Source organism: Mustela nigripes, chromosome 15, assembly GCF_022355385.1.
Source record: "Mustela nigripes isolate SB6536 chromosome 15, MUSNIG.SB6536, whole genome shotgun sequence".
NCBI classification, from domain to species: domain Eukaryota; kingdom Metazoa; phylum Chordata; class Mammalia; order Carnivora; family Mustelidae; genus Mustela; species Mustela nigripes.
In genome coordinates, this window is record NC_081571.1 from 56348549 (window position 1) to 56368835 (window position 20287).

The 20287-nt window shown below is 39.1% G+C and overlaps 1 pseudogene; it reads right to left on the reverse strand.

Annotated features, from left to right (window-relative positions):
- Nucleotides 1–19196: 19196 nt before the first annotated feature.
- Nucleotides 19197–19673, reverse strand: LOC132002794 (small nuclear ribonucleoprotein Sm D1-like; annotated as a pseudogene).
- Nucleotides 19674–20287: the final 614 nt, after the last annotated feature.

Genomic DNA, 20287 nt, shown 5'->3' on the forward strand with positions numbered 1-20287 from the left:
AGACAGAGAGGCAAGCAGAGAGGGGGAAGCAGGCTCCCCGCAGAGCAGACAGCCCGATGCAGGGCTCGATCCCACGACCCTGGGATCCTGACCCAAGCCAAAGGCAGAGGCTTAACCCACTGAGCCACCCAGGTGCCCCACTAGCAACCCACTCTTGACATTCACCATGTTCATTAACATCACCTTCTGTGTCGGTTGGAACATGGGTAGTTTTTCTATGCACTTCAGGGTAGCCATCTCTAGTGTGGCCCGTCTGACAGAATGTTTGTTAGCTCACCCTCTCTGGAGAATGGATTTTTGATGAAAGCAACTTCCTGTGCCTGGAATTCAACATTAAACTGGTTGGCACATACATAATACTCCAGTCTTTCTATACTGAAGTATTCGCATATCGCATTAAAGGCATAGTAATAAAATGAAATCTAATGCATTTGGATTAATTAGAAATGAGTAGCTCTCGAGCACCTATACATATGAAGTCTGCTAGACACCAGGGGAGAATAAAAAGGATAAACAAGACACTTTGGTGTCCAGCCATTTATAACACCATCAATAACCTTGATTTGTTAATCTAGAGATAAATATCATTGAATTGCTCATCTGTTGTCTCCAGTCTCCTGTTAAATAGTCTTTTTGTCTGGATTCATTTTCTAGGATCTGATTTGTCATTTGGCCAGAATTCTCACTTTCCCAAGATACCAATAGACAGAGTCTATTTGTAAATTTATTGTTTGGCTGATATCACTTTACCTGTTCCCTGGAAAAAGAAATCAGCTGTCTTTCACCTCAATCCAAGGAGCCTATAGGAACGGAGACCTGTCATTTGCAAAAACAAATAATATATATATTGTTTGTATGTTCTTCCCCAGACAAGATCAATTTTCTGGTTGCAATGGGAAAACAAAAACAAAAACAAAAAAAACCTCAGTAAACTGAACAAGACAATGACCTACATTGTATCTTTTTCTCATTGTATCTTTTTCCTAACAGTTTTGTATACATCTACTCTTCTCTCTCTTTTTAAAAAAACTATTTATTTATTTATTTATTTGACAGAGTGAGAGAGCACAGACAGAGGGAGAGTGACAGGCAGAGGGAGAGAGAGAAGCAGGCTCCCCACCCAATAGGGAGACTGGTATGAGCCCAATCCCAGGACCCCAGGATCATGACCTGAGCTGAAGGCAGACGCCCAACTGACTGAGCCACCCAGGCACCCCTCCTTCTCTTGTTTTTATTGTTTGTGGACGTTTTTAAAGTATAAAGGAGGTGTTAATAGAATGTAACCTCTTAACTTCACAGCGTTAGCCCAACCTGAGTTGGGCTGTCCGACTCTCAGGGGGCTACAACTATCCACTGCTCATGGGCCACTTATCCTGAGCTGGGTGTTTGCTAAGTACTATACAGTTTTGTCACTTGACCCCTATACCCTTGGCGGTATTATCCCTATTTTATAAATAAAATACTGAGCTAGAGGAAGATGAAGCCAGTCAGCCAAGTTCCGCAGCAAATGGGAGATGGAAACAGATTTTAATTCAGGTCTCTGTCTGCAAGCAGTCCTCTAACTCCCTTACACTACCCTGGAAGCAGCCCTTGCCCTGCACCACATCCAGGCCAGACACAGCCCTTTCAACCATGCGGCAGCCACTATTGACAACAGGGCAACCTCAAGGCAGAAGCCCTTTCTTTATACTCAGTTCCAGGGTTGTGATTTAGGAAACTATGAGTAAGTCAGGTGTATTATTTTTTTTTTTAAAGTACTCTTTTGTTAGTTTTATTTTCATGATCACCTTGTCCATAATCTACCTCGAGAAAATTCCAGTTTCTTTGTGTCATCAGATAAATAAAAAATTAACATCACAAACTCCAACGGGCAATCCTGTCTGCGGAGGAGGCATCTCTGTGGCCTCGTTCACAGCGGTCTGTGGTCTTCACAGAGCCTGTGGACACCCTCTGTAGAGAGAGAGAGAGGCCGAGCCCCCAGCACTGGTCCTTGCCCTCAGTTACATCAATAGGAGAGCCGCTGTGATTAGAAAGAACGGGTATGCGCGCAGAGAAATGGAGCAATGGGAAAAGTTTCCAAAGTTGGGGGGGGGTTGTTTTGTTTTGTTTGAGAACTCTAAATTAGTATATCATGACCTCTTGGATTAAATGCAGCGCACACATCTTGCAACTCAGGGCTAACCCCAGGCAAAAACACAAACTCGGCAAGATGCATCCTTGCGAGCTGAAAACCTTTCTCTCTCCACTTGCCTTGCCTCAGTCCTCCCTTTTCCAAAACTCAAGTCACCCCTCCCTATTTTTACATTCTTCATTTTTCAGTTTATTATTAACTTTTAAATGCTAATTCTCATACAGCTAACATACAGGGTTGTATTAATTTCAGGTGTACAATATAGTGATGCAGCAACTGTGTACATTATTCAGGGCTCCTCGCGATAAGCGTACCCTTAATCCCCTTCATCTGTTTCATCGTATTTCCAGTAATCCTTCCTTATGAAACCTTGTTCATTAAGAAGAAAAGATGTCAAGTAGGCAATCAATAAATACTAGTGTCCAGGGTTAACTAAAATGTAGGGACACAGACAAACTCATAATAGTTTGGGAAAATTTATGTCGGTACATATTTCGTGGTTAACGATTTGTAGCACTTATGAACTGCCTTTAAAATGTATACACCTGGGAGTTGAAATGTTCTAAATGTTCCACTTCTAGAACTTCATCTTTAAAAAGTATTAACTTATGCAAGCTCAAAACTGTAAGAATATATCACAGAATTTTTTTCTCAAAAAGCAAAGCTAAGTGAACAAGAATATGAAATTGGTTAAATCAGATTATAGTTCAAGCTTACGCACTAAGTAACCATTACAGTTATACTGGAGAAATATTCTATTTCCAATAAAACCATTTGAAAACAGATTAAAAGCTACATAGGAAAGTAAAATATTATCTGCGTAAAATAAAAATTAAAGAGCACACTGTCTCCTAGAATTTAAACATTAGCCATCTGTAGATAGGAGGAACGCAGCTGGCTTATTTTGTTCTCCTTTGTTTATCTGTACTTTGTAGTTTTTAAAGTGAAATGCACTTCCATTATAATTTAAGAAAAGGAGGAAGGGTTTTATTTTATTTTATTTTATTTTATTTTATTTTATTTTAAGAAGAAAAAGCTGATACCCTGAGTGTTAATGTAAGGGACACTATTACTTTGGTCCTTAGTTGTGAAATAAAAGATTTTTTTTTTTTTTTTCCAATCTGGAAAAAGGAACTTTCAGCATTCGGGACTGAAAATGCAAGGATTTTCCTTAAGGAGACCTCCTTTCAAGGACATAAACTAGCAGCTGCTCAGAGGCTCAGTCGGGCCTCACAGGAGGCTGAGATTGCTTCAAGTGCCTCCTCACGTTTGGAAGTCCCTGTGAAGCCCTTTATATCTGCAACTCCAAAACCCAGGGTGCTGCGGCCGTCCCAAATTGTACTCGGTGACATATGGCGGAGGTTTTCCCTCCCTGTAGATGGTATACTATGAAGATGCAAAGAGGAAGTGAGAGAGGATCTTTTTTTTTTTTTTTTTAAAGATTTTATTTATTTGACAGACAGAGATCACAAGCAGGCAGAGAGGCAGGCAGAGAGAGAGACAGGGAAGCAGGCTCCCTGCTGAGCAGAGAGTCGGATACGGGGCTTGATCCCAGGACCCTGAGATCGTGACCTGAGCCGAAGGCAGAGGCTTAATCCACTGAGCCACCCTGGTGCCCAGAGAATCTTTTGAAGGAAAAGAGCAAATCGCCTCCAAGTGTGAGGCAGTTCCTTAGATGCTGGGGTCCTGCCCGCACCCCTGGCCCTGGGCTGGGTCGTACCCTCTTGTCTTTGTTTGGACTGGAAGGTCTCTCTCACCTTCTTACACGAGGGTGATTCTACTTCATCCAAAGCCTAATCCAGAATTCTCTCCTTGACACTAGGTACTTCACAGCCCTCTCTCGTGTCCCTCACTATTTCCAGAGAGAAGAGACAGAATGACTTCTCCCTTCCATGAGCATCTACAGAACTTTTGTTTCGTATTGCCAGGATGGAATGAGACGGAGAGCGTTGTGATAGCGTCTTGACTTCTTATTTCTCTTTGCCCCATTTTTTAATGTACTCCTACCTTTGGGAGCTTTTAGCTGGACAGGAGCAGGGAGAAAAGAGAAATGATGCTAATACTTATTCAGGCACCATCTGTAATAGGTGCTCTTACTCATACTACCTTCTGTTATTAACCAAAAAATTGAAAATGCATGCAGTATTATCTTTACTATATCATAGAATAAGTAGGTTCTCAGAAAGGTTAAGGAATTTTATCAAGGTGGCACAGCTGCTTGCTAGGGACTGTGCATTTTATCCCCCAACATCCAAATCTATATTTTGAAGCCCCAACCCCAACTGTGATGGTATTTGAAGATGGAGCCTTTGGGAGGCAATTTGGTTTAGATGAGGTCATGAGGGTGCAGTCCTGCTGATGGAATTAGTGCCCTTGTAAGAAGAGACACCAGAGAGCTTGCTTTCTCTCCTCCATGAGCGATCACAGTAAGAAGGCAGCTGTCTGCAAGGCAGGAAGAGAGCTCTCACCGAACCCCGACCACACCAGCCCTCCAGTCTGATCCCCGATGTCCAGCCTCCAGAACTGTGAGGAAGTAAATTTCTGTTGTGTAAGGCACCCTGTCCATGGCTTTTGTTAGGGTAGCTCAAGCACACAAACATGCTTTTGAGTATCAGAGACAGCGTTGTTGTTTTTTTTTAATCCTGACTTATTTTTTTCTATAATACTATAATGCCTCTCCACGCAGATGGTTCATGATATGTTTTTATAGCGCCAATATTCAGCAGTGACTGGAATAGAGTAGACAGAAATCCAACAGATGGATGTTGGGTATTGAATGAATGGCCGAATAACTACATGATTATAGGTAGAAAGATACGCATTTATGGATGAAATGTCACAAACCCAGATGTAGACCCATTCTCAGAGTTTTAGTTTGGGGCAAACCATTTCTGACTGCCATGCAGCAGATCTGTACCACTCTCTTGGATGCAAGGAATTTACCTGAGTGTTCTGGATTGGGTACAAGATACCACGGGAATTTGTGGAGCTATTATGCTGAAGAAGAGGAGTTTCTTCTTAGGAAGCAGTCGGGCCTGCTGGGAAGCTACATTTATCTTTCGAGGTTTCTGTTATTATTAAAGAAATCATACCTTGAGAATTTAAATGCATGAGGGATGGAGAATTCGAACTCGAACTGCAGTGATGTACCTTTCGGAAAGTAAATGCTCTTACATACTAACTTTAAGAATTTTATGAGCAAGTAATGCCAAATGCAGGTTTATTTTCTGCTTCATCACTTTACAGTTTTTTTATTTGTATATAAAATGAAAATTGGAAACAGGTGAAAGCTTATCATTCTTTATATTAGTGATACAGGTACAAACTTACTGACCTATCCCCTATCTCCCAAACAAGAAGTAGTGTTTTTCATCACCTGTAAATTAGGGGTGAAGAGGAGAGAATGGATCATTAAAGTCCTTTCCAACTTGGACATTCAGTGATTCCGCTGCTATTATTGTAATAGTCACAGGGAGAAAAGAAGGCTCTCTTCTCTCCACCATTTTTTAATCTAATGAAATTCTTCAAAACTCAGTTCAAATATTCCTTTTTCCCTCGACACTACGCCGCATTCTGTCACGTCCCTCAATTCTATTCCCACAGGGAAGAGTCAGAATTAATCTCCCCTTCTGTGAGCATCCGTAGTACTTTGTTCATATTGCTAATAAAGAGAGGGTCGGAGTGGATTATGAGAAGTGGCACGCTAGTTTATTTCTCCTGGCCCCACCCTTTCATCGCTTCCCTCCATGCTGGGAAGTGCTAGGAAACAACCAGGAGGCTACACATCATGAGTTTAATCACCCCGAGGCAGCAAAGGAATGGCTCTCAGTCTGCTTTCTTAAACTGGAGAAGCACACAGTAGAATTTATTTCATGTTTTAAAAATAAACATTGCCACAGCTTATTGTGTTTAAAGAAAATTATTCTGAATTTCAGCCCATTCTTGATTATAAAATGCATAACTTTCTCTCCCCTGTTTAGAGTGATTATTCACACTGGTTTATTTTGTAATCACATCAAACCTTGTTTTATTTTAATCGTGATTTTGAGTCTGACACATTGCTTGTCATTCCAGTTATGGAACCATCCGGGAAACCAGATTTCATAATCTTCTTCATGCTATAATACTTAAAATATCACCCTCAAAGAACAATCCAGGAAAGAATTTCAGAGGGTCACATGAGGTTCCCTGTCAGCTTTGTAACCTGCGAGCTGAGAGGTAGCAGTGCTCAATGACCAGTGTTGCTAATGAACCACTGAATGTCTGTGACAGTGGCAAGGAAAAACCCCAGATCTCTCACACCTTTTGTTCTCTCCATTAAAACATCACTACCTTTCATGACTACTCATGTAACTCCATCTCACCAAAGAGTAATATTTATGCTTCCCTCCTAAAATACGAAGTGCTTACCTATCTCAATCTTGTTCTGAGTTCCATCAATGTTTCAGTGCATGCATGTACCGAAGTCCTACTCTATTAGCCAGAATTTTTAACAAGATAGGGATGTGAGAAAAAGATATAAAAAGTAAAGTAGATATGACTCTCATAAAAGAGCCATTAAGGGACACAGCTAAAAGATTAAGGTAAATATATATTATGAGGCATGGTAATAAGGTGGTCAGGCACTCTTGAAATTAAGTTGAAATGTAATATACAGAGATGAAAGGAAATTAAATACGAAACCCTGAGATACTTATTAAGTCGTCAGTGGGAATCTGGTTGGTGATGTCACAGCCAGGAGAGAAGAGACGACGCGTGCGAAGTTGGACGAGATCCAGTTTGCGCTGTAGATTTATGCAGTTAATTTTGTCCCCTGACTGCATTCAGATGAGCATTTCTCCTCGACATACACCAAGAAAATTGCTGCATTATAGCTGTGTTAATGGTAATCAGCATGCTAATGAGCACCAGAAGGTCGTTACAGCAAAGAGAGGTTCAAAGATGTATAACCTAGAGGAAACGAGAACGTAATTCTTCAGGGAATGCAAGTGTCTTGTTTGTAGGTCATAGATTATTTGTTTTGGTCACTGCATTGCACAGGGAGTTTAATTTAAGCAGGAAAAAAAAAATGAAGCTTTTTGAATTGTGAGAGCAGCCCAGCTTAATTAAGAAAAGTAACGCTGGATAGCTTTGAATTTGTGGTAAAAATAGAATCTTCAGTAACCGAAGGTAGTACTAAATGGTGCCGTCCAATGTGAAATTCAATCCCTGCTTGTGCAAAATGTGAGACTTTATCTGTGTTGACTTGTAAGCCAGAAGCTGCTTCATGGCTCTCTGGCAAGGAGAGGGTCAAAATACCAGGGGTGGCAAAGGTAACACTCAGAAATTAAGTCACGGTATTATGCAAACAGTTTCAGGGTCTAAACCTTCTGAGAGAATTAGAGATACTTCATTATTTACTTCAGGTGCACATTTTGGCTTCAAAAGGTTAAGTATTTATTGATACTGACAAGGGAGGGTATTCAATCAGGAATACTGCTGTTATAGCTTATTAAAAGTTCATGGACATAAATAATGTGCAGATTTTTAGGCTAAGCTAAGTAACTTCCTCCCAGGAACCTCCCCCCACCAAAGATTTAGGGAGTCACGTTTGTTCATCAGTTCCCACCTTGTATAGGTAGAGACAGAATCATAACATCACCTGCCTAAATCCTTATAGAGGTCCTGTGTTTTTGTTTAATGTGTACTTTCAAATAGACTGTCTCGCTAATATGCTCTTTGGATAGATTTATAACCAAAGAATGATGCCTTAGAAATGAACAATGGTAATAACTTCTATTTCCCTTCTTAGTACTCAAATGAGTGTTGTTGTTTTTTTTTTTTCTATCCCGAAAAGGACAAATAAAATGGCTTCTGATAGAAGATGATGGATTATAATACAATGTAACCTACTGTACTATAATATAATAACATATCTTCATACTGTACTATATACTATACCACACTAAGGGCATTTTACAATTTCCAACCTAATACCTGTCTGAATTAGATGTTCTACTTCTTACATTTATCAGTTTCTTCGTATAAACACCTTCTTTTGTGATGTCAGGAAACATCTCTTGTTCTGAATTCTCAAGAATAAATATCAGGGGGCCTAAAACTTCCTCCCTGGGGTGGGGGGGGGGAGCATACTTTGGATTAAGCTAATGTTTTAATTGTTTGGGTCCATCCTGTCACTTTTTTTAAAAAAAGACGCCTGTGATACAGATCCTCTCATAAAGGTACTATCCCATCTATACAGAATAATTAAACTAGAGAAGAAAAAGCTTACATACCAATTTGGAAAAAAGAAAAAAATCGAAGAAGAAAAGATGAATAACAGGGAAGGAAGGGGGAAGGAAGGAAGGAAGGAAGGAAGAAAAGAGAAATGACAAATTATGGAGACAGAAATAGCGAATGAGTCGGTAAATGCTTAATAATCTATTACTGTAACAGTATGTGTTGGGGAAATATAATTAAAAGACAAAATCTTCCCCCAACAGAAAAAACCTCTCCACAAAGGTAGGAAAGAAAGAAAACACTTTCATTACTGAATAAGCATTAAGCCTGAACGTGGTGCACATCATAGACAATCCACTGAGAGGTTGTGAAAACACAAAAGAAACTGACCCCACCCCCCTTACATAGCCACGCAGACACAACCCATTACACACATGCTTTTGTTCTTGAGATAAATAGTAACTAGTCCTTAAGTCAGAGGACTTGACAGTATTTTCTGTTCATCCTAACTTCACCTGATAGTTGGGGTGACCACCTGTGTTGGCTAATTGGCTTTATCCAAAGGAAAAAGAAACTTCTCAGATCTTTAGGACAGGAAGTAGTTTGGGAAGTTGGAACAGGTGTGTGGAAGGTAGGCCCTTTCCCTCGAACAAACCCTGAGGGGTAGGGGTGCTATCATCCTTGACGTTTACATTTTAAAGACATGACTCCTAGGTCCTTGAGAAAGACATTCCCAGGTCAGAAAGCTGACAAAAGTCCTATCTGGTTTTCAAAAAGATTCATATATATTTCAAATGGATGAGAAAGTATGTTCAATGACAAGTTTTCTAAGGTAAAGGCTTTGAGACAAAAGGAGGAAAATCTCTTCTCTTACTTTCAAGAGCAAGAATGAAGCCTCCCATCTTTAAGTTGTATTTGTCCTTACAATGCACACCACCGATTTTAACCCTAAATCAACCCACTCTGTCACTCTGAGCTTTGGGTTACTTGTCCCGACAGAAGGGTGGGCAGGAGTCTGAACTGAGCTTTTCTGGCTCGGAGAACCCTCGGGTCCCCCAGGTCTGACTCTTTCATCCACAGGGAGTTTGGTTGTGGTTCCTGAAGTGTCTAACTCAGTACTCCTCCCACTTTGAAGTGTATGAGGGGGTGGCCCTGGAATCTCGGCGGTGGGTCAGGGTTCTGCATTTCCAGCACTTTCCTGGGTGGGGTGGCAGTGGCTGGCCCAAGGCCCATACTCTAAATGGTGAGCAACTCTGGTCAGTTCTCCTCACAAGCATAAATCCCACCAATACAAAAAAGACCCACAGTGAACAAATTCTTTACTGACTTAAGAAATTGTTTCTTGGAGCAGCAGAGAATTAGAGGCTTAACAGAGTCATGGTGCACACCTAGTTTCACCCTGAAAGACAGATTCATTCTATCCTCCAACACTTTCAGCTTCCATTTTTTAAGGTTAGCACATTCCACTGTTGGAGAGCCCACCGTTTCTTGTGTGGAGATGCAATCTGCTTCCCTATACTTTTGACCTATTGGGTTGACTATGTCCTCCGGAACTACACACAATAAAATAGGCTACAAAGAGCTTAGCTCTCCCTAAAACTTTAGAACTCATAAAAGCAAATTTATGTTGATCATCTGATTTTGTCAACATAACCCTTTATATATTTGTAGCTAGCAGATTTTTTTTTGTTTTGTTTCGTTTTGTTTTATTTTTACTACTGCCTAATCTTTTGCTGTAAAGCTCCCTAGGGTTTCCAGATCTTCACCACTTTGATTTCCTTCATTTATACTCACTGTAGTTTTTAGTCCCCATTTTAATTGGGCACAAATTAATGGCAATTAAAGAATTGAGCCTTATCTCAGTAAAACCTTCATAGTAAAGACTTCCTTAGCACATGCAGAGACAGACACCTGCAGTGCTGTCCCCAAGAAGGCTGGGTGTCGGCTCAGCTCCTACAACACATGGAAATTCAGAAAGCTTAAAGAGAGCCAGTTAGATCTTCTTTCTGTCTGACCATACTTCCTCCCCTCCATAAGGCTCTTTGCTGAGAAATCTCCTCCCAAAATTGCAAATGGGCGGTGCAACATGGACATCATTTGATCACTGCTTCCTGTCAGCTACGTAAGGCTAGGACACACCCCATATACACCACAGCAACACTGCTTCTGCCCCAAACCAGCCCAAGAAGGGAAAACAGGGCATCCCCAGTCTCACTGTCCTCATTCTCCTTCTGTCACTGTCTCTTGAGGCCAAAAAGACCGTTTTCCCTTACTTCCTTTCCAGTCTGAACCCCATTTACATGAAACTGATCAGACTTGCTAAACCTGCCTAATGGCACACTTAAAGAGCAGATGAAGAAATTCGGGTAATTTGTTCAGATGATCTGCACACAAGGCTTGATTCTTGCTGTGTAATCCTATTCTTTTAATGCAAGAAGATAAATTGCATGTTCTTTCTCATTGTATTCTGGGCGAGCCCTGTTAGTTGTCTCCTTGAATACTTCCTTCCTTCTTTTCTTGCCACAAGAACCCTGGTTCTATTTTATGCAGCTATGTGTGTTGGGGGTTGGGGGGTGCTTTGAACTCCTCCCTAGTTTGTCTGATGGCTTTGGTTCCTGGGACTGTGGCAGCCATTCTGAGACCATGAGGACCACCCAGATATAGGGGAGACAGGTGATCCTGAGAAAGGTGGTACAGATAAATGGGATAAAATGATTCTTTAGTATTGTCATTGAGCTCCTCAATTAACCAAATGTCCTATGTGAGATACAAATTTTTCTCATTACTCTAGCCATTTCCAGTTGGATTTTTGTTATCTGTAACATTCTCTTCCAAGGCAGGGAAAAAAAAAAAAAAAACCTGGGCAAAATAGTAAAAGAAACTAATGATATTAGTAAGAGTAAGCCTGGAAACAGCAAGTATGTAAGTGCAGAGTTCTCTCTCTCTCACTCTCTTAGAGTCTACCATTGCCCTAGTTTAGGGTGCACCCACCGTTTCTCACAGCAAGCTGTAATAATTAGTCTGACTGCTGCCCATCTCTACCACCACTTTGAATCCATCCTTTCTACTGATTCTAGGGTTTCTTACTAAAACACAAATCTCATATGACTCTCCTACCTAAGACCCTTCCATGGTCCCCCATGGTCTCCGTGATGAAGTCCAAGCTATACTTCGTGTTCTACAAAGTACTTATGATCTGGCCCCTGCCTACTTTTTCAGCTTTGGTTTCCACTCCTCCCTGTCTGCCATTTTGTGCCAATCACCCCAAACCCTGAGAGTCTTTGCCAAACACCCCAAACTCAGAGGGAACGCACTATGTCATTTCTTGCTTCTATCTTTCTTAGGTGCTATTCCTGATACTTAAGGATCAGCTTCCTTGGACCCTAAAGATTGACAAACCCTCAGTCAACCTTCTGGACTCAGCTAAAGTCTCACTGCTCCCATAATCAAGCCCCTGAGAGCACTCAGAAATGGTGCACTAGATTTAGGGTATTAGCTGAACCTTGCCCAGACCCTTCCTGTGGCATGTCTGTCTTTCCCAGATAGACTCTGGATCCATTAGGGAACACAACCTTGTTGATTTTGTATCTTTATCACTTAGTGTAGCTTCTAAGATCAAGTGAGGTTGCACAGTTCTGGCTTGGTTGAGATCTTGGTTCCATCACTCCCGGTTTTATGACTTTGGGCAAATAATTAAACTCTCTGTGCTTTAATTTTCTTATCTATTCAGTGGGGGATATAATAATAGCTATAATCAATAATAGTAATAATAACCAATAGCATTTCTGTGTGTATTGAATTTATTCATGTGCAAATATTTACAAGTGTCCAACTCATCGTAAACCTCCAATAAATATTATTTTTTAAAATTATCATTGGCACACAATAAATATTTGTGGATGGTACAGTCTTGTAGGGGCCTTGAGCCCACCCTCTTCTCTAGGGAGCAAAATGGAGCTTATAGGGCAGTGAGTTCTCTTCCCAGATATATTTATGCTACAGCCTATGAGCCCCCTTATCCCACACAGAGTGCCCAGTGTTCACAAGGACTGTGGAAGCTCTGCCCACTACTGCTTCTCATATATCTCCCACAACATATAATAAATAGACACATTTAATCTGAGCCCTTCTTCATCTCCAGCCTGATGCTTAGGGGTAAGATGATGTGAGAGCCACTGGAGAGCCCAGAAGGATTAAGAGGTAAGTTGACAGAAGCAAAGTAGTGCATCCAAAAACAAAACAAAAACTATGAGTGGTATAATCTTGCAAAGTCACTGAATCTAAGTAGACCTCAGTTTCCATATGGAAAATGCGAGTGGTAGAGTGCTCCTCCTACCTCATTGGGCAGATATAAGAAATAGGTAAAGTAAGATATGTGAATATTCATTTGTCAAACATCTGATGATTTATAAAGGCAAGAAATTTGCTAATCACTCCATCAAAAATCTTCTCTGAGCTCTGCAGTTTGTCTGACCCTGGAGTCCCCCTATAAGATCCTCAAGGGACACCCCCAAGTATAAGACTTTGCATAGGACCTGACATTAATGTATTGTGTGTCCATGAATGTGTGTGCGTGTGTGTGTTTTATATGTGTGTGTGTGTGTGTGTGTGCGTGTGTGTGTGTGTGTGAATGCCTGACATGTCCATCTACTCTTCATATTATACCTCACATCCTAAGAAATCAAATTACTTATTATATTCTTACCAGGAATAAAATAGAAGAATTTATTCTAATGACTACCAGACAGTAGAATAAAATGAGCTTCAGACCACTGTGAAAGAGCATAATGTTCTAGTTTACCAGAAACCAAGGAAACCTAGTATATCCAGCAGCAATTTTTCTTCTTTCTTATTCTTTCTTTGTGGTGAAGCTGAGAATAATGCCCTTGGGTTTTTCTCACTATATATGTAGATGGGGAGCAGAAAGGAGCTGTAGTGGTGCAGACTCAGAGAAAGTGCAATTAAAAAGGCTAAGATAATTTGTTGGTCTTCCAACACAGTGTTTCTTTACTATTGAAGTCACCTCAAATCAACAATTTTAACATAATGCAATTCAACAAAAATATTATTTCAGGCATAAGAAAATTTTATAGGAAGAAACATATTGGATGAAGTATTGCTTGTGGTATAATTTTAATTCTGAAAGATCTTGCTAAGAGGGCTTATTTAAATAGGTTCTCCCTGAGATGAATATTTAGGGGGAAAAAATTCCTACAGGATGATTTATAGCAAAATTATATGAACAGAATGAAGGACAGAAGAATTTTATTAGAAAAGGGTCTCATTTCCACAAAATATAAATTATACCTTTTAGAAAATATATTGAATTTTATTAATATTCTGTAGACAGCCTGAAGTGTTAATCTCCACCCCTACCTATAAGACTTTCATTATGATGTACAAGGTGTATTTACCCTTTAACCAAATAATTTTTGAGCAACTCGGTGGAGCCTCCAGTTTACATATCCTACAAAATATTTTCATTGAAGCTACAAAGTCTTATACTTTGTTCCCAACATCCAATGATATATATGTGAGGGTGTATATTTTATATACATGTATGCAAGTTTTTGGTGCTACCACACAAGAACACATAATAATGATAAATCATGTATTTGATATCTCAAAGACTGTTTCCCCAATATTCATCGTTACTGTCATTTTCTTAACCATTATTTTTAAGGATAAAAGAAGTCTGAAGTTTTTAAATGCTATGATTAAAACTGGGCCTCACTTCATCTTGAAATTTATAGTTAGAGGAATTATTTAGGGTAGGCCACCGAGTACTGTATATCTTCCTAGCATGTGAAAGTGACCTCATTTAGACCTTGATAACTAATATTTTTGATGAGGAAATAGACTTATTATTATTCAAAGAACTTGGTTGTAAATCCTTGCCCAGTCTCTACCGGTCTCAAAAATTGAGCCTTTCTTGGGATGTAACTTTCTTGTAGCAAACACAAGTGAATTGACCACTGGTACAGTTAGAGTTTCAGCAAACATTTAGATTTTAAATGATTTGAAAGTGAAGACTGACATCAAGAATGAGGACAAAGCCAGGAGATTAAAAAGACTAGACTCATTTTGAGTTCTAGATAACTATTATCAAGAATTTTTCTCTTAAATACAGGCATACAAAATGTAGCACTCGATATACTTCCTCCTGCCAGGACATGTAAAGGGAGCACAGCCCCCCCCCCCCATTCTATTCAAAAAACCCGTAAGATATACCATTACAAAAATTATTGTTATTTATAAAATGGGAAGAACCTTGCTTAAAAAGCTGGGCCTAAGTTAAAACCAGAAGCCAAGCCTTTCCTTACATCGTAAAAAAATATTTCACTGATTCCCTGCTGGGTGCTGATTAAGGCCAGCTTTTATTCACATCTCCACGAAGAGGAAAAATACTGAAGACAAATCTCTTCAAAGTACCTGATTATTTGAAATTATACCTGGGCATTTCACCCAAGGTCATATATAAATTTGAAGCCCCAGAGAATTACACAGGAGGGAAATCTCTGGTATTTATTATTGGTCACAATGACAAGCATTTCCAGGTAATGGAATGGAAGTACAAAGATAAATTTTAGCACAAATATTTCTGGTTTGCCCTCAGAACAAATGTTCAAATTCAAGAATCCATAGCCTCTTCATATGGATAAAAAGAACTAAAACAAAACATTAGATCCATCAAGATATGTCTCTTAAAAAAAATTAATGGCATGAAAAAGGTATTTTAGACTCATCATTACCAACCTATATGGAAACACCAACATGATTCTCTAACCATGGAATTTCAGAGCTAAGAATTTGAAGAGACCACTCTCTGACACACATCTTCACGTTTGAGGATACAAACTCAGAGTTGTCATGTGTCTAATGTCACACAGCCAACCAATGGCAAAGTCCGGATCGAGCCAAGGTCTGTCTGTATCTGTGTATATCTTAAGTTCTGCTATTTTTCAGGACCACCTGGCTCAGGCAAAGTTCAACATTTTCAAAGATATCAAATGTAGCCTTTGATTTTCAGGGGAAACAAACCAAATCAAAACTATCTCCAACCAACAAAATTTGATTCTTCATATCCTCCTCGGTGGCTCAATATGGTTTTCGTAAGTGACCATTACAGATGAACAGCTGAAGTGTGGATGTTTTAGAATGGGGGCCTACAGATAAATCTTCAATAAATTTGAATCATTAGTTTGTATTATGGCCTCTTATTTTTTTATTGTAAATTCATGTTCATTTTATTCATTTATGTATGTATTAACCCTCACCATGTTCCAGAAAGAAATGAAAATGGCATAGAAGTTACCTAGGCATGGGTTCTATATTCTTTCTGTCAAGCCTCAACACACATCAGTCAAAAATTAATAGAATAGAGCAACTGGGCAGTGTTCCTTCTTCATTGCATCTGATGACTTGTCCTGGGATCCATCACTGCTGTGAATATTTCAATATCTGTCCAAGACGACAGGGAGAGGTGAAGTCACAGTTACCACATAATACAATTATGCAATAAATCAAACACAAACTGCTCATTTCAGTTATGTTGCTTATATCCCTACAGAACTGACCCAATTAAGAAAATATGGATTATTGATTTCTAAGGTTTATTCCTAGATATTACATAAAAAAAATGGTAGGCTTTTATTTAAGCAACGTGGCTTTCCCAAAGTCTCTTTAAAGCAATTCTAGGCCCAAAGATAACCAGTCCTGGAGAAGCTTCTTACTCCACCGGCTCATCGTTCAGCTGCATGCTATGGTCACTCAAGCACTGATAGTAGCTATCAATGAATTTTTGGAGTATCAGAGGGAAAAAAAAAAAAAAGAGAGAAGAGATGAAATTTTCTCTTTGGCAGCATTTGGTGACTTTAAAATAAAAAGTCAGCATCCCCTCTGCTATATAAGCTCAAAGCATCACGTTCAATGGCATCTCTCCAAATGGCCTGGATTGTATTCCTCGCTTGCCTTGATTTATCCCCCTGTTGGCCCCTGCAGGAGAGCATCATTTTTTTCTCCTGCCTTCTGTCTTCTATATTTCATTTCAGGTGTCTATCGAGGCAACGAAAGATAAAGCTCTCTGCTTTCCCTTGTACTAAAGTTCTATATGGAATCAGTTCACCTGTCTGTCACTCCTCATTAAATTCTTACCCTCTTCATTCACATCCTGATCTTTGCAAATGAACATTTGCTTAATAAATGTTCCCAAGACTAACAGTGCAGAGTGAAAATCCCACACAGCAGTAAATTATTAACTCAGTCACAGAGGGAGTGCCATATATGACTTTTCAGAATGAGTTATTATGTGGATCATCATGTAATTATGAATTTTTCAAGCCATGATAGAGGAAAATTGAATATTTAATATTTTATGGACATATTCTACACTGAGGACATCTTTCAAAATTTTATGATAATTTTTAGAGTGAGCGAAGAGCTGAACAAAAGTTACAAAATAATTGCAAACTTGAATATTTAATCACTAGGGACATTGTTGGTTATTTCTCAAATTATATAATGTAACCAATGCTGTGAACTTTTAATCATAGTGTATTCAAATGGGGGAAAAAGTGCATTAAAATCAATCTATAAATACGTTTTGGTTGTTTAAGAAATAAGAATACAGAGCTTAATGTTGTCAAATTGAGACCTTAAGGCATAAATATTCATGTGGGAGGTAATCTTAAGTGACTTGTTCTAGATGAGCTATTGTTGAACAAAAACTTTTTTAAATGAGCCATTTCAAAATGTTCAAAATCAAAACCAAGGCATAAACACTAAAATATTTTGAAGGTCTTGGCTGAAAATAAAATGGAAAAATGAAATCAGTATTTGTCAAAATGTTTTTAAAAACCTATGATAAATATAGTAGAGCTTTGGTAAAAAAAAATAAAATAAAATAAACAAGATTATGATGTGAATTATCCTATTTATTTACACAATTCATGCACTCATAATATAGCACTTCAATTATCACCCATGTTTTAACCTTGAAAATTAGAATATTTAGTGATTCCAAATTAGTTCTTAACAGGTTCCTCTTTTTGCACGAGAAGGTCATTTCCCAGTGCTAGAATACTAATAAACTTTAAGGACATTTGAACTCAGAGGTTTTCAACACTGGCTGCACATTAGTATTGGCTACTCCTACCCCTCGGGCATTGTGAATTAGCTTGAAGTGAGGCTGAACTCTGATAGTTTTGAAGCTTTTCAAATTATTTTAATTTTTAGTCATGGGTTAAAACCACTGACACCAATAAGGCTGCCCTCCAGTTTCCAGAGGTCAAAACTTCATATATCCTTGTAAAATCCAAAAGAATCACTTTTTAAATACATTGGGTGTATAAGAGCACTGAAGATTCAGGGATTGACTAGTAAACAACTCTGGCCCTCAAATTGCATGTAATCTAACAAAACACACACATACATAACTGCAATTCAGTGCAACTGCTGCTGTTAGAAAGGTGTACACCAAATAATAGAGCAGTGGGGAGAAAACCAACATTAAAGGCACCAAAGTCAATGTTTTTAAACCTGAAATTTGACTAAGAAAAAAATTATTATACTATTTCTTGCATTCATTCATTCAGATACATATGCCCCCAAAATATATTAAATGACTATTATTTTTTAAATATTATCTTCTAGGGGTGCCTGGGTGGCTCAGCAGGTTAAAGCTTCTGCCTTCAGCTCAGGTCATGATCCCAGGGTCCTGGCATCAAGCTCTGCATTGGGCTCTCTGCTCAGCAAGGAGCCTGCTTCCTCCTCTCTCTCTCTCTCTCTCTCCCTAACTCTCTGCCTACTTGTGATCTGTGTCTGTCAAATAAATAAATAAAATATTAATAAATAAATAAATAAATATTATCTCCTTTTCATGACTATGGAAGGTTACTGAAAATAAGGAGTGTGTATCAGTTAGCTATAGCTGCATAACAACAACAAAGTCCAAGTGACTTAAAACTACAACTATTTATTTGCTCATGTTTCTGCAGGTTGGCAATTTAGGTGAAGCTCAGCAGTTTAATCAGAGAAGTACATCTGAGTTACCTCTAATGATCTTTGAGGAACACGAGATTTGATAATAATGCCTGCACTTGCCAGAGAAATTGAATCTTTTTAGTGGAACAAATTGATTCTTTAAAAAAAAAATCAGATCCATATACTGTGGAAAGCTTTAGAGGAAAAAGACACAAGTCAACTACTAAAGTTGGGATACCAGTTTTCTGCTCAGTCTTTATCCATTACTGTTTCCCAGCCCTGTAAATAAAAGGCAGGGATCAGTTATTCCCCTCTGCCTGAGACCCTCCCATTTGGAGACCCCTCTTTTGCCCTCTAGGACAATAAACCAGAAGCGGGGTAAAAGAGTCTTACAAACTAATATTGGTCTCCAACTTCTACTAAATGGAGTAGTGAAGAAGGAACAAGACCCCAACAAGGTATTAATTCACACAGGTTTCCCACTCTCTTCTGGAGTGCTGACACTTCCACAAGTAGACTGGGGGTTGGGGAGGAGGTGGAGAAGCAAAGACTGTTCTTCAACACCGGATTACTGGGGACAGAGTGCTGAACCTTGAGGCCATGGGTTTTTGTTTTGTTTAGTATTTAGACTTGCTATTCTTTTTGTTTGATACTTATTATATGTCTTCCAGATAAGAAAACTGAACTTAAACAAATTTTGCTATATCATAGACTCGTATGTTAGGATTCAGGATAAGATGAGTATTAAGTACATTCTAATAACTCTCCCCATCTTGGCTTTCTCTTTATTTGTTTGGTTAGTTGGTTTGTTGGCTGGTTGTGGTAAGAATAACTGCTTGAATTTTTTTTTTCTGTCCTACATTTATGTTTATTAAAAACTGACATAAACAAACAAAACCTGTACAAAAAAATCCCCAATCATGTATCACTTTGAAATAGTAATCTTGAGAGACATTATCGCCTAGGACCCCCTCTTCCTCTACCCCGACCACATCCTCTTCCTCTTCCTTGGCCTCGGCATCTTCCTGCAACAGCTTCCCTTTTCTTAGATTTCACCTTTGGTTCAACATCCACAGGTAGTGTATCCAGAGGTAAGCTGTCTGGTAGGATAAAATATCAAATGTTATTTCCTCGAATACTCAGTGTTTCCAGCTGTACTAGTTCTCTACTCTTCAAAGTCATTTTCACAGCTTTAAGATGGGTATTCATGCTGACATCTACACCTGTGATTGTTCTACGGACCTGTGTTACAGTTTCGTGACTCAATTTCATAAAAAATCTTATGAGCTTCATCCTAGCAGCGCCGTCACTGTTTCGGTGGGATCGTGCACAAAACCCGACTACCCAGGTCCAAAAGTCTAGGAGTATCAAGTGCTTGAATTTTTAAGTGTACAGTAAAGTATTGTTAACCAGGGGCACCTGGGTGACTCAGTTGGTTAAGCATCTGCCTTCAGCTCAGGTTAGGATCTCAGGGTCCTAGGATCAAGCCCCATGTTGGGCTCCCAGCTCAGCTGGGAGTCTGCTTCCCCCTCTCCTTCTGCTCCTCCTGCACCCCCGCACTCATGTGCATGCTCTCTCTCAAATAAATAAATAAATTTTAAAAGTAGTATTAACCATAGCCACAATGTTGTACAGTAGATCTCTAGAAGTTACTCATCTTCTATAAATGAAACTGCCATTACCCACTGAATAGCAACTCCCCCTTTCCCACTTCTCCAGTCTCTGGAAACCACTATTCTGCCCTCTGTTTCAAAGAGTCTGACTATTTTAAATATCTCCTATATGTGGAATCATACAGTATTTTTCCCGTTATTGGCATATTTCATTTAACATAATGTCCTCAAGTTTCATCCATGTTGTCACATATGGCAGGATTCCTTCTTTTTTAATCTGAATAATATAGTTCTCTGCACATATAAGCCACGTTTTTCTTTATCCATTCATCCATCAATGGAT